Source organism: Carassius auratus, chromosome 9, assembly GCF_003368295.1.
Source record: "Carassius auratus strain Wakin chromosome 9, ASM336829v1, whole genome shotgun sequence".
Lineage (NCBI taxonomy): Eukaryota > Metazoa > Chordata > Actinopteri > Cypriniformes > Cyprinidae > Carassius > Carassius auratus.
The window spans coordinates 27,444,330-27,456,790 of record NC_039251.1 but is presented as its reverse complement, the minus strand read 5'-3'; the positions used below and the strand labels follow the sequence as shown (position 1 = coordinate 27,456,790).

The 12,461-nt window shown below is 36.8% G+C and overlaps 1 protein-coding gene across 7 annotated transcripts in view; it reads right to left on the bottom strand.

Moving 5' to 3' along the window:
• The window catches only part of LOC113108939 (oxysterol-binding protein-related protein 6-like), a 60,457-nt gene extending 48,922 nt beyond the window's left edge, over positions 1-11,535 (bottom strand). For all 7 annotated transcript variants that reach the window (XM_026272367.1, XM_026272369.1, XM_026272372.1 and 4 more), the window contains exons 1-2: positions 11,477-11,535; positions 10,723-11,088 (exon numbers count right to left, since the gene is read on the bottom strand). The gene's annotated coding sequence lies outside the window, so the exon portion shown is untranslated. The remainder of the gene's footprint in view (positions 1-10,722; positions 11,089-11,476) is intronic.
• Positions 11,536-12,461: the final 926 nt, after the last annotated feature.

Below are 12,461 nucleotides of genomic sequence, written 5' to 3'. Positions count from 1 at the left end.
GCTGAGCCTGCGCTCACAAACGCTGCTCAAGCATTACACGCAAGATGAAATTAAAATGACATTCATAATTTTCTGAAGAACGTTGGTTTTCTTCAGAAATACAGGGATATAAATAGACCCGCACAGGGTTTTGACTTTGACTCGTGCATTGCTAATGTAATGGAAAATCTATTTGTAGTGGTCAGATTTGATATTGTGGCAGACCGCCACAAATAAATCAATGTATGGGAAATACAATGAAACTTGCATGCTTTCATTTGATCTTAGTTGGATGTTTCCTCATTTTGATGTCACCATGTCTCAGTGTTTTTATGAAGAAAGTACATCTCCGCACTTTTCAGGTAGCCCATCAAGAACCGGGTTGACTGGGTACTCGGTATTAAAACAAATATGGTACTGTACTATACTTTTTTATCACTTCCGCTGACTGTCGAACATACAAACCGCTCTGGGCAGAAGACGTAGGATATACGCAATCGCACATAATGGTGATTAGTGATGAACACGGAAGCACAGAGGAAAGACGGAAAAACAAAACGCCTGTCACCAATTACAAAAACAAAACAAGGATTTGTATAGAAGAATGGATTTCGATATAAGCTAAGAGGAAACTGGGTTTATCATCTGCTTAGAACAGTTTGCTCACATGACATAAAAACAGAAGTGAGAAAAAGTATTTATAATATTTTAAATATGGATATTTTTCTTACAAAAAACACATGGATTCGCTACATGAAGAGACCTTTATTCACCCCTCGGAGCCGTGTGAGGCACTTTTCATTAAGGATGTGTGCCCCATTCAACTCCCATTCAAGCGCTTAGAAGTGGGCAAATTTTCATTTTTGGGGGGTGAACTAACCCTTTAAAAAGGAGTCCAAAAAACAAAAAACATAATACAGATTTTGGGTTAAAAATAAAAGATTACATAGGGCCCTATGGAAGGATATTTTACAGGCAAAAACCGGGAAATGAGTAAGCATTTTAACAGTACTAGGTCCAACATCCTTAAGTCCTTAACATCCTTTTGGTGTCTGAAATGCTTGAAATAAGGTCTGCGATTAACATGAGCTCAAGATATTTTGATGTTTTATTCTACAACATAAAATACCTCAGTAATATCCACTTAGTTTTTTTAAGCCTTTTCGATTGTCTTGAAAAATGCAAGTGAAATTGGACTACTATGTTATTGAGGACCTTAAACATCACATCACACTGAACAGGTAAACACTAACCTAACCGCATCAAACGGCTGACCTACAGACCATGTCACTCAAGACCACCCTCTTGCTGGCCTTAGCATGGGTCAAACAGGTTTGTGACCTGCAAGCGCTCTCTGTTAGCATGTCTGGAGTTTGGGCCCAACAACTATAAAGTCGATCTCAAACCAAGATGTGGTTATGTACCTAATCAGACAGTAACTGAGCTCAGCACCACCACCCCTCCACAACACTGCACACGCATTTACATTTATAAAAAGGGGGAAAGATATCTCAGCCCCCTACATGTACTTTTAGGAAGAGGACTGTAGCATTTACATCATATTTGTAAGAAACAGACCTGTAAGCAACTGACCTCTCCATCAAACTGAACCAACACAAAGTTCCTTCTTAAACATACAGGTATTCAGTTACATCTGACACAGCCCATCTCCACAAGCAGACAGCCACCTAACCTATAATTAATGCAACAGTGCAACAAAAATGGTAATTAGGCAACGCACTAAACAGAAGTCCTTAATAGTAACCCAAGATAAACCCTCACAATTTGTTGCCTTATCTTAATATGTTACCAAGAGCAGCACAGGTAGCTAGTACAATATCTCACACTGGATTCACAGTAAATGTTAAATATTAATGTCCCAGGACTGTCCTGTGAATTGGGTGGTGTAATTCAGGAGTGTATCCTGTGAGATTAGCTCTTAGTATTCCTGGGGCCCAACCAGGTTCTGCACTGCAACAATGAATATTTATTTATTTTATTTTTTTATGAAATCTTTCTCAGGAGCTTCTCTAGAAGCATTTCATCTTCGGTTGCTCCTAAGGAGCTGCTTCGTGAGTTTGTTTTTTTTATTATCAGGCATGCGATTCTGAAGCATTTAATTTCCTCTCATTTCTCAGATTGTAATAAGACTTTACAACATTACACAGTAATGGCTCTCAGTTTCAGATTGGATACAATCAAAGGTAATGACAGTTTAGTCAGATGTTAATTCAATAATAGCTATGTTAACTTATGTGCAAAACTGGGATATTGCATAAAACATTCGCAAATAAAGCACAGATTGCATCCAATGAGTCAAAGAGAACAAAATTGATTGGATGGAAACATTGCTAATGAGGGTTCAGACTGTGAGCCATTTGTGACTGATGAGTCTGAGACTTTGAGATCGAGTGGTTTAAAATGAATCAGCTAACACAACATTAATTTGCAAATCGGATTAGAACTAGTTCTGAATAAATTTAAACATGTAAAAGTGAGTGGTGGCTTTTAACTGAAAGTGTCCTGAATACTACTGTTGTCATTTTCAATCCCACAGGGACAAATTTCCACAACATCCCTGTTGTCCGGGACTCTTTGGTATTGACAGTTGTGAGTGTGATTAAATAAAAAATAAGAAAATGTATTATAAATGACTGTAAGACAGAGTCATATTAACATTGCTATACAACTGCACATAAAATTAAAAGGATATTTCATAATAATTGTATTAGTATTAATTAAAATACTTGTGACTTCATTTATGCACTTTCAAGGGTTAAACCTAGGTTTTATTTTGGTGGAAATTGCAGAGAGTATGAATAGTCTTCATTGTTTTAATGATATGCAAGCTAACAATATCAAGTCACTAAAAAAAAAAAAAAAAAAAAAAAAAATACACATCTTGAGAGTCTAATGCAATTACTGCCTCATGAAGCTTAGAATGCAGTTAAAATGTCCATATAATTCAAGTTATGAAAGTAAAAAAAATACATCTGTTTTCCTGAATATGGTGTGTGAGAGTGGTCGCGAACGTGACATTAAGTTATGGATATGAAAAAAAATTATGTTAAAATAAATGGATTGGTATACATTTTTTGATTGGTTTGATTAGAATTACTTAATCTCCAACCCATTCCAAAAATGAAAATGTCTCAATATTCCATTTTCATTCAGTGCATCAGTAACATTTATAAAGTCTTTCAAAGCATCTGATATAGATTTCCCTTGACTCAGCACAATCCTCCCAGCTTGGAATAACGGGAAAACCTTCCCCCACCTGACTGACACTGCTAACGGAAATAGGTTCGTTCTTCCATTTATCTCACATGTTAGCATACAGGTTTTCCGTAAACTGGCCTCAGCAACAATGGAGACTGATGAAGACCTTTGTACTTGAAGAATGTTGTTGTACTCAACTGTGCCTGCTAGATTATTGTACTGAGCAAACCAACACAATGACTAGGTCACATTTGGTGCGAGGTCTGTGAGGGGCCCACGTGCCCCCATACTGTGTACAGATCAGCTTCACTGCGAGTTCCAGTCATTTAAGACCTCATAAATGTCACTGTGAGTCAGCACTGGTGACGATCAACAGTACAGGACTCAATACGCATGACAGTCACAACTTCTATTTCCAGTTCAACAGAATAAAATTAATAATTAAAAAACAGATTTAATGTGCATTTTATTTAAATCCAAACAGGTTCACTGGTTTGAAATAATAAGGAATTTGTAAAATCAAGAAATCATCTCAAGGTTTTGAAAATTAATTCCGCAATAAACTGCCACAATTACCATATGGTCCTGGAAAAGTAACCATACTTCATAACATTTCACATTGTGTGTTGTTTGACGGAGCTGAAGGGGTGACATCACGTCACAGGTCTCTCTTTCTCTCTCTCTGTAGTGTATGTAACGAAATTTGGCACCGATTGATTTAACGTGAATCAGTACTCGGTAGTACCGGAGCAATTTGGTGGGAAAAGTTCTGTACCCAACCCTAATTTACAGATTTAAAGACTTTGCCACTGATGACATGTTTTTATGTTTATGCTGCACAATACACAACTAAACACGTAAAAGGACAGTATAAATAATTATTATCAGTAATTATGTCCACACTGGATGCAACAAATGCCTCGTTTGTAATGGGTTTTATTGGTTTTCTCTAGTCGCGCCGGAGTCACAGTATAGTAAGAGCACACCTCTCTTTACAGAACAATGGGAATTGTAAAATTGTACGTGTTTCAGAAGGAGTGGCATAGAGGAGCTACAATAAACGTATATTATGTGGAAAATAATGTGTTTTGTACCTTAAACCACAGAAACACATTGGATTACACCAAATACACAGTTAGTCAATAGTGAGATCTGTGCCCTAAACTAAAGTGTGACCCCATTTATTTTAATGGATTCACAGATAAGGACTATTTTGGTGTTTATTTCAGCAGAATCAATGATTGGTGAATTTCTAATCAGGATTTTGGGTCGTGTAGTTCTTTGTTACTTAGAGTATTAAAGTCAGTCTTTTTAAGATTAAGTCACATGTAGCTTGTCTAAAGTATTGTACACAAATTGCTCATGCCCCCATAATAAATAAATAAAAATATAAATAAAAAAAATAAATGGTATTTTTTCACCTGCACTCCTTCACTTGTTACTGTAATATTTGAAATCATTAAAATAATCAGCCTAAGTAGCATTTGTTTCAGATTCTGAATTTCAACAGCATATTTCTAATGATTAAAGATGTTCTTCAGCAGATATGTAGTTCAGTTGTTCACAGGGGACACTGCCTGGGGACGAAATGTTTTTGTGCGCGTCTCTTTTTTTATTGTTCTAAATTGCTTCTTGCAGTGTAAAGACCTGAAAAACCATCAACTGTAGCCAATGACTGTTTCCTTTTCAACAAATAATAATGCTTGTTACAAAATATCTCTAAATCATTTCCTTATATCACCTGTTTGACTTTTATCCTTGAAAGAAAATAGATGTCTTGCTGTGGGTCTTTCACTTAATAATTGCATAAATTATTTGTATTTATACACACATTTGCATAGATTATTCATATTTATATGTACATTTGAATTTTCTCATGAAAACTTTTCTGCCTAATTCACAACACTTGCGTCCGCACATAAATTTGTTCTTAATCTCATCCTAATGCTAGTGAATTTGAAATATTCTAAATAACACGCCATGTACATACATATATTAACATATTTAACGTATATAATGAAACATACAGCTTATATATAGTTTATACAGTATATTATATATACTGTATATATTTATTATATATATTTGTTCGTGAAAGCGTTTGTACGCAGGTTTCATAAAAATGTGTGCATACATAATATGCTTAGTGAAAGAGACCCTTTGTTTTTATCACACTGGTGACTGGCTCACAACACACAAGATTTTAATCACACAATGACTGGCTCACAACATGCAATGTTTTCAGCATGTGGAAGCACGTATGTGGAAATTTTCAATGAATAAAAACCAAACATCATTCCGTTCATCACAGACTTCTCAGGTTTAAATATAGAGCACAATTTATGGACCACTTATATAATTCTGTCATGGTGCTTTCTGGAGCCTGTCAGCTCGAGGTCACTTTGTCCTTTCACCATATGGGAAACAACAATGTGATAATACTGCTCAACATCTTTTGTGTTCCCCAAATGAAAGAATGTCACACAAAGTACATTTTCATTTTTGATCAATTATTTCTAAATTGTGCCTTCCACTGTGTTTCTAAGAACTGTTTCCTAAGCACTTCCTCTGAAGTCGATGATGTTGAGGGGAGCTGTGGTTTTAAGTCTATTATCTCCACCATCTTTTGATCAGTTCCAGGCAGTTATGTTTCTTTAGCTCACCAGCTGTTCCTCCTGTCTGCACGCAGATTAGTCACCGTAGCTTATGAGGCCAATCAGCGCTGTGTCATCTGCAAACTTAACAGAGGGGTCGACGGAGGTGCAGACGTTTATGTCAGGAGACAAAGAAGTTCCAGCGCTGGTGTGTGCCATCTCAGCCTCACGCAGTTTCCTGTCAGTTAGGAAGTCTGTTCTTGAGCAGTAGAGAGCTTTGTGGTCCTCTTAGGGTTTTGGATTCTCCTTTGGATTCGCCCCTATGGCAGCTATGATTCCCATCTTCAGTTTGTACATAGCTGACTGCTTGAGGAGCTCAGGGTCCTCCAAAGTAGTTTAAAGGGTTTGTTTACCCAAAAATGGAAATTCTGTCTTCATATAGTCACCTACACATGCACCAAATATGAAAAATAGTGTCATAAAAGAGGCCCATAAAACTTCATAAGAGAGAAAGCTCTGCATGAGAAATTTCATTGTTTCTCACAAAAAGATGTCATGTGACTAAAAGATACCCTGAAGTGCCTTTTTTTAAAAGAAACAGGAAGACAGCGCAGGATGTATCGAGCAGCTCCACCTCTTTCTTAAATAGCATTTTATTTTTATCAGCTCCGGCCGAGCCATTGAACTTGGTAAAGCCGTATTGGATAGTCTCATAGATTCAATATGAAACTTACTAAAGCAAAACGGTGAGCGTAATTGTGCTGAGGATGTGTAGTTTGTGTGTAATATACTGGTGAATGGCATCTGTGTTATCTCTTCTACTCATCAGTGCTGTTTGTTCAACCATCTCTTCTTCTAATCTTATCCATATCGCTATAAAATATGTCATTCTGTGTAGAATTAAAATGGGTCCGAGAGGTTTCGTGAACAATGTTTCTGTGAACAAGTGGCTGATTTCAGCCGCAGCTTCAGCATCGATTCATAGTGTGGGCGACAGGACACTTCAGATAATAGAAAGCAATTAATTGGACAGAAAATCTTATGAAAAAGCCAGGGGTGATGTCATGACATCGCTCATTCACACTGGCAGAAGTTTTAAATGCTTACTTCATCTAAATGAGAATTTTGTCAGTTCTGGAGCACACTTTCTAAAAGATAACCTTAAGGCTAACATATGCATACTAAAAACCAAAAAACATTATTTTTGTTTTGATTTCATGGGGACCTTTAAGGACAGTTGGAATAGAGCGCTGCAGTGACATCATCCTGGTTCCCTCACCAAAAACACTATAAGATTTTTCCATTGGCTTTCAGTTTACTGCAAAAAAATAAAAAATAACATGCTCCAGCAACAGCGATATTCAATATGCTATATGATATTTCTTAAAGTGTGAATTGTATTTGTGCATTATATTTTAAATATAATAAAATTTAGAAAGAAAAAAAAAACAGCATTTGCTGTGAAACACATTATTTAGTCTTCTACCTTCCATTTTTTCCCAAAAAAACAGCAAGTGGGCAGAGTACAGAGCTTTTCTTATCGTACTGTTTCAACCTGTCTGAGGACTTCATAGCAAAGCATGTTAAAAACTCCAGTAAACACAAAGCAGACAGTGAACAGATGGACGCACTAATCAACCTGCTGAACCCGGCTCAGTCCAGCCCTCTGTAAAGCAGGATAATGTCCCGTGAAAGACACCAGCCAAGATACAGGAAGAATCAAGCGCTTCTATGAAAACTCGGGATTAGAGCGAGTCAGCACACAACACACACACACACACACACTCAGACGAACACACAGCGCACTGGAGATAAAACTCATTACTCTTATTGATCAGGATGTAGCTTCTTTTAAGTGAAACACCCCCACCTCAACATTGAGTGTGGGACGGCCAGAGTACTACTGTAGCCCACTTACAAAAACCACTGCTGTTTAGCTTAAAAACACGCACACACAGCACACTAAATAGTGCTGTTTGCTAACACAACACTCTCTGTTATTGCTAATATACAGTACGTGTAGGGGAGTGACAAAACCCCCCCCCAACCATAAGTATTAAAGGCAAAGTTCACCCAAAAATTACAATTTGAGTTAAAATCCTGAATAGTAGTTACATAGTTAACATAAAATTTTTAGTGAAATTCATCAACAAAAAAGGTCCAGTGTCTATTGTCAGCAGCATAGAGATGTAAGAAGCCCAGGTCACACAGAAGTAACGCTCAAAGCAATCAACTTTCTGTTAAACAGTCCTGTGATCTGGTGCGACCTGCTTGACACAAACTACATTTCACCTGTAAGAAACGCTAAATGTGACCGCACGTTTACTCTCTTTCTCTAACGTGAATTCAAAGTTTAAGTTGAAGTACTAAAATTACTACAACTAACTCTTTAGTAAATATTAATTAAAAAAAAACAAACACACATAAACAAGCACATAAAAACACTAAAATTCAAATAAAGATATACAAAAAAAGGTGTTTCAAAATCCTGTGGAACACAGAAGAAAATATTTCTAAAAAGTGTTCTTTTTTTTAAGTCTTTGTGTTCTAATTTTGTTTCAGACCCCATTGACTTTCATTATACACACATTTTTCAAAACATCTTTTGTATTGCAGAATCAGAATCACATTTCTTGCCAAATACAATGGATTTACTTAAGACGCACAAGGAATTAGCATTTATAAGATACACACTGTTAGGTTAGATGAGCATATGAACACGAGCAGCAAAAATAGAAAGCTATACCACGTACTACTGGGTACTATATTACATTATTATATATAGTAGAAAAAGCTATGTAAATGAGAAGCAGGAATATAAAACTATAAGCAACTATGAAAACATAAGAACAACCTGTCCTCCAACCAATACGCTCGTATAGGTCGTTTGTCCAAATCCCTGAAATACGACCCATCAGAGCGTATACTACAATTGCGCCCCTATCGGCAAAAGGTCATTATCATATTAATGTTTTGTACCATTTTATTTGCCCTCTGGTTTGCGTTTCGTGTAGCTCAGTTAGTAGATTATTGCGTTATACCTTGATATGTAATCATGCTATCATGGGTTCGATCCCAGGGAACAGACGTGCACGAAAATGTATATGCTCAATAAATCATAATTTAGCATGATTTGTGTGAGGGTTAGGTTTAGGGGTGGGATTAGGTTAGGTGTGGTCATTTGAACGAATAAGCCACCTACAGTAGTAAAAAATGTAGGAAATACCGTGAGATCGGTGTAAAACGCCCACACATTGCATTTAAATAAACGTGCGTTTTGATTGGTAATGACGTTATACGTCAATTCATGACGACAGACGCAACGCGATACTGTCATTATTTTATTTTTAACTTTAAAACGTAAATATAGGTCGTAATAAATGCTTGCACAAACGACCTATATGGTCGTTTTTTGTTGGAGGACAGGCTCCATAAGAAATAAGCAACTCATTGAATGGCATGCATAATTTATTGATAAATACTGATTGATAAATGATTCCTGAAATGATTTACTTCTCTAAAAGAACAGAAATACAACTTCTGACCCTATAAAGCAGTGACTGACCACACAGACGGTGTCCTCTCCAGCCTCCTGCATAATTAAAGGAGTCTGTAATTGGCAGAATCAGCCACTGGGTCAGTTTACAACCGTTAGAGTCTTTTAATAGTTAAGCGGCACGACATCGACACATCTTTACCTGAACAGATGACTGAGGAACACTGTTTCCGCAATGACTATAGCCGTGAGGTCCAAATTAGCCTTAATTACATAATTATAACGACATCATGCACTTATGAAATAAAAGATTGGCAGAAAGTAAATTACAGTTTATATTATCAACTAACTATATTGCAATGTAACCTGACCACACACAGTTCTGCCTTGTTATCAAACCATGTTATAAAAAATATACAAATAAGAGCTAATTCAATATATAAATAATAAAAAGTCACTGCATGTCAAGAAAGCGGAGACTAGTTAAATAATACTGTTTATCCTATTTAACGTTAACTGTGTTCCCACAGAAGCTGTGCATGGCTATACGATCATATGAGTCATTTTTAATTTGGCTTTTATGATATTTTTGGAGCCTGAAAGCCCCCAATTACTCTAATTGTGTAGAGCAGCCTGGACATTATACTAAATGTATTCTTTTGTGTTGCACAGAGGAAACATCCTGGTTTGGAAATCCATGAGGGTTAGTATATAATTATAGTTTATTTTCAAATAGGATTCAAGTACTAATTACCAAATAAACACCCAGGGACTCTATTAAAAGAGCAGGTGTGTTGAGTTTTGCTTGTACTGTGGATCACAGAGAGTTAAACTAGAGCAGCACACCAAACCAAACTGACAATGAAGTCAAACTAGCCACCTCAGTTTCGTCACAACAACTTAATTTAAGGAAATACTAGTGCCTCCACAAGACACACCGCAAAGTCACCACCTGACCTTGGTTTTCTGATCTCCCCAAAAAGTCCCCAAGGTCGTGTTTCACCGGGCCAGCCGCCCATCATCATCATCATCATCATCATCTCACCTGATCAGGTAACGTTATCATGAGCAGCTGCTGTTCTCCTGAACTAAAGCCTGATCACTGAAACTCGAGCAGACAGGTGTTTAATAGCAGAACAGCACGCTTAGATTAACAAAGGTTTGTATCTCGGATCAATGAGCTCCGGTTCTTGAGGAAACACAGTATATGAGACTCCAGATATATCAGAATTCCCACAGGCTTCGTTTATAATAATAAGCTGTGAGATAACTCTAGCGGAGACTTTCGCATCTGCAAAGATACGTGGCTGCCATTCAACCATTTTAATCAGCTTATCAATATCCAACGGACGGCATCTCTCGTTAGCGAAGGAAATTAGCCGTTGGAGGGGTAAAATAAACTATACAAACCACGGAACGGAAGCGGTAACGTACCAGCGGTTCGGTGTCCACATCATTTCTTGACGCAGAAACCCTCTGCTGAGAATTAGCGAAGCTGCTAGTCGCGGTTAAAGGGTTGTATCCCGCTCGGTCCCCGCAGATAATCACTGATATACTGAAGGAGAATGTCAAGGTTTGGTGTGTTAGGTGAAGAAAGTGATGTAAAGTGCTGTGTACGGCTGGATTTGAAGGAGGTTTAGACGGATGCTGCGGTAACGGTGACTGAGGTCTGTGGTAAAGTACGGACTGGATCTCTTCCCGAGGAACTTGAAACTGGCGAGACGCAAAACCAGGAGCCTGTCCTCAGTGATGGATCCCGGATCAGAATCAGAAATATGGAGTTTCTTGTGTGTTTTAAAACTGGATGACAGAAAACCGAAAAGCTTATTAACAGGTTTAAACTAATGAAAATATCCAAATATTTTTTTATGGAAAACTGTGTTTTAGGGTTGGTCACAATAGTGATGGGTGTAATGTGTATACATTCCAGTTATTAACTCATTTTACACAGTTTCATCGCATTCTATGTTTACTATTATACATTTAAAAAAAAAAACTTAAACAAAACTGAATAGTTATACTAAGAAAAAAAAAAAACTGTTAGTATCCCACAAGTCACTATTGTTGCCATCAACATGTTTACACTCAACAAAAACTAAATCATTGTGAATTTATATATTAATACTAGACACCTTAAAGATAATGTGTACCGAAAATCTTTGTCATATCTTTGTGTTATGCTACTGACCTTTAGTTTTGGAGCTTCGATGCAGTCATCATTTTCTCATGGTGCAAACAGGAAATAAACTGGTCTGGTCATGTGACAATTTGCACTAAAATGTGAAACTGCACATATTTAATTGAGACCCTTTATTTTTTCCACCAATCAGTAACATTTTAGAGCTTTATAAATGAAAACCTTCTTTACTGTTGTGACCAGTGGGATTAAATTTAAATTAGCAAACATCCTATCATAAAAATTATAAGCACACGTCACATACTTTTTGACAGTCAGTGTGTATTAAAACAAAAGGAAAAAGTTATAAATAATAATGACTTTAATAATAATCTGTTAACAAAGCATTATAAAGTTATTATAAGCGTCTAATAAGTCCTGAAATTTGAACCTAATACATTATTAAAATAAATATGTGTGGCCATCCTGAACTGAATATTATTATATAAAAATGGATAGTGTAGGGGGTGTTCTGATTTCTGTTGGAGGACTATTCCAAAGTCTCGGAGCGGCTACAGCGAATGCTTCATCACCCCTAGACTTGAGTCTGGTCCTAGGAACCACAAAATTAAATTAGTGCTCTTGCAGGTTGGTGGTCTATCAACAGATCAAAGAGGTATGAGGGTGCTAAACCATTTAAAGTCTTAAAAAATTAGAGCAAATTAAAATAATTAATCCTGTAATGCACAGGTAGCCAATGTAAAGACTGTAGGACATGAATAATATACTCACACTTTCGAGCTCCCGTCAGCCACATTTTGAACCACTTGAAGGCGGTTTAAGAAAGATTGACAGATCCCCAAATAAAGAGAGTAATATAATCAAGCCTTGTGGTGATAAAAGCATGGATTACTCTTTCAAAATTAGTAAAAGAAAGAAAATACTTAATTTTTACAGTGTTCACAACTGATAGAAGCTTGACTTCACAACTTGGCTGACTTGTCTATCAAGCTTTGAGACACTTTACAACACCACACCTAGATTTTTCACATACGGC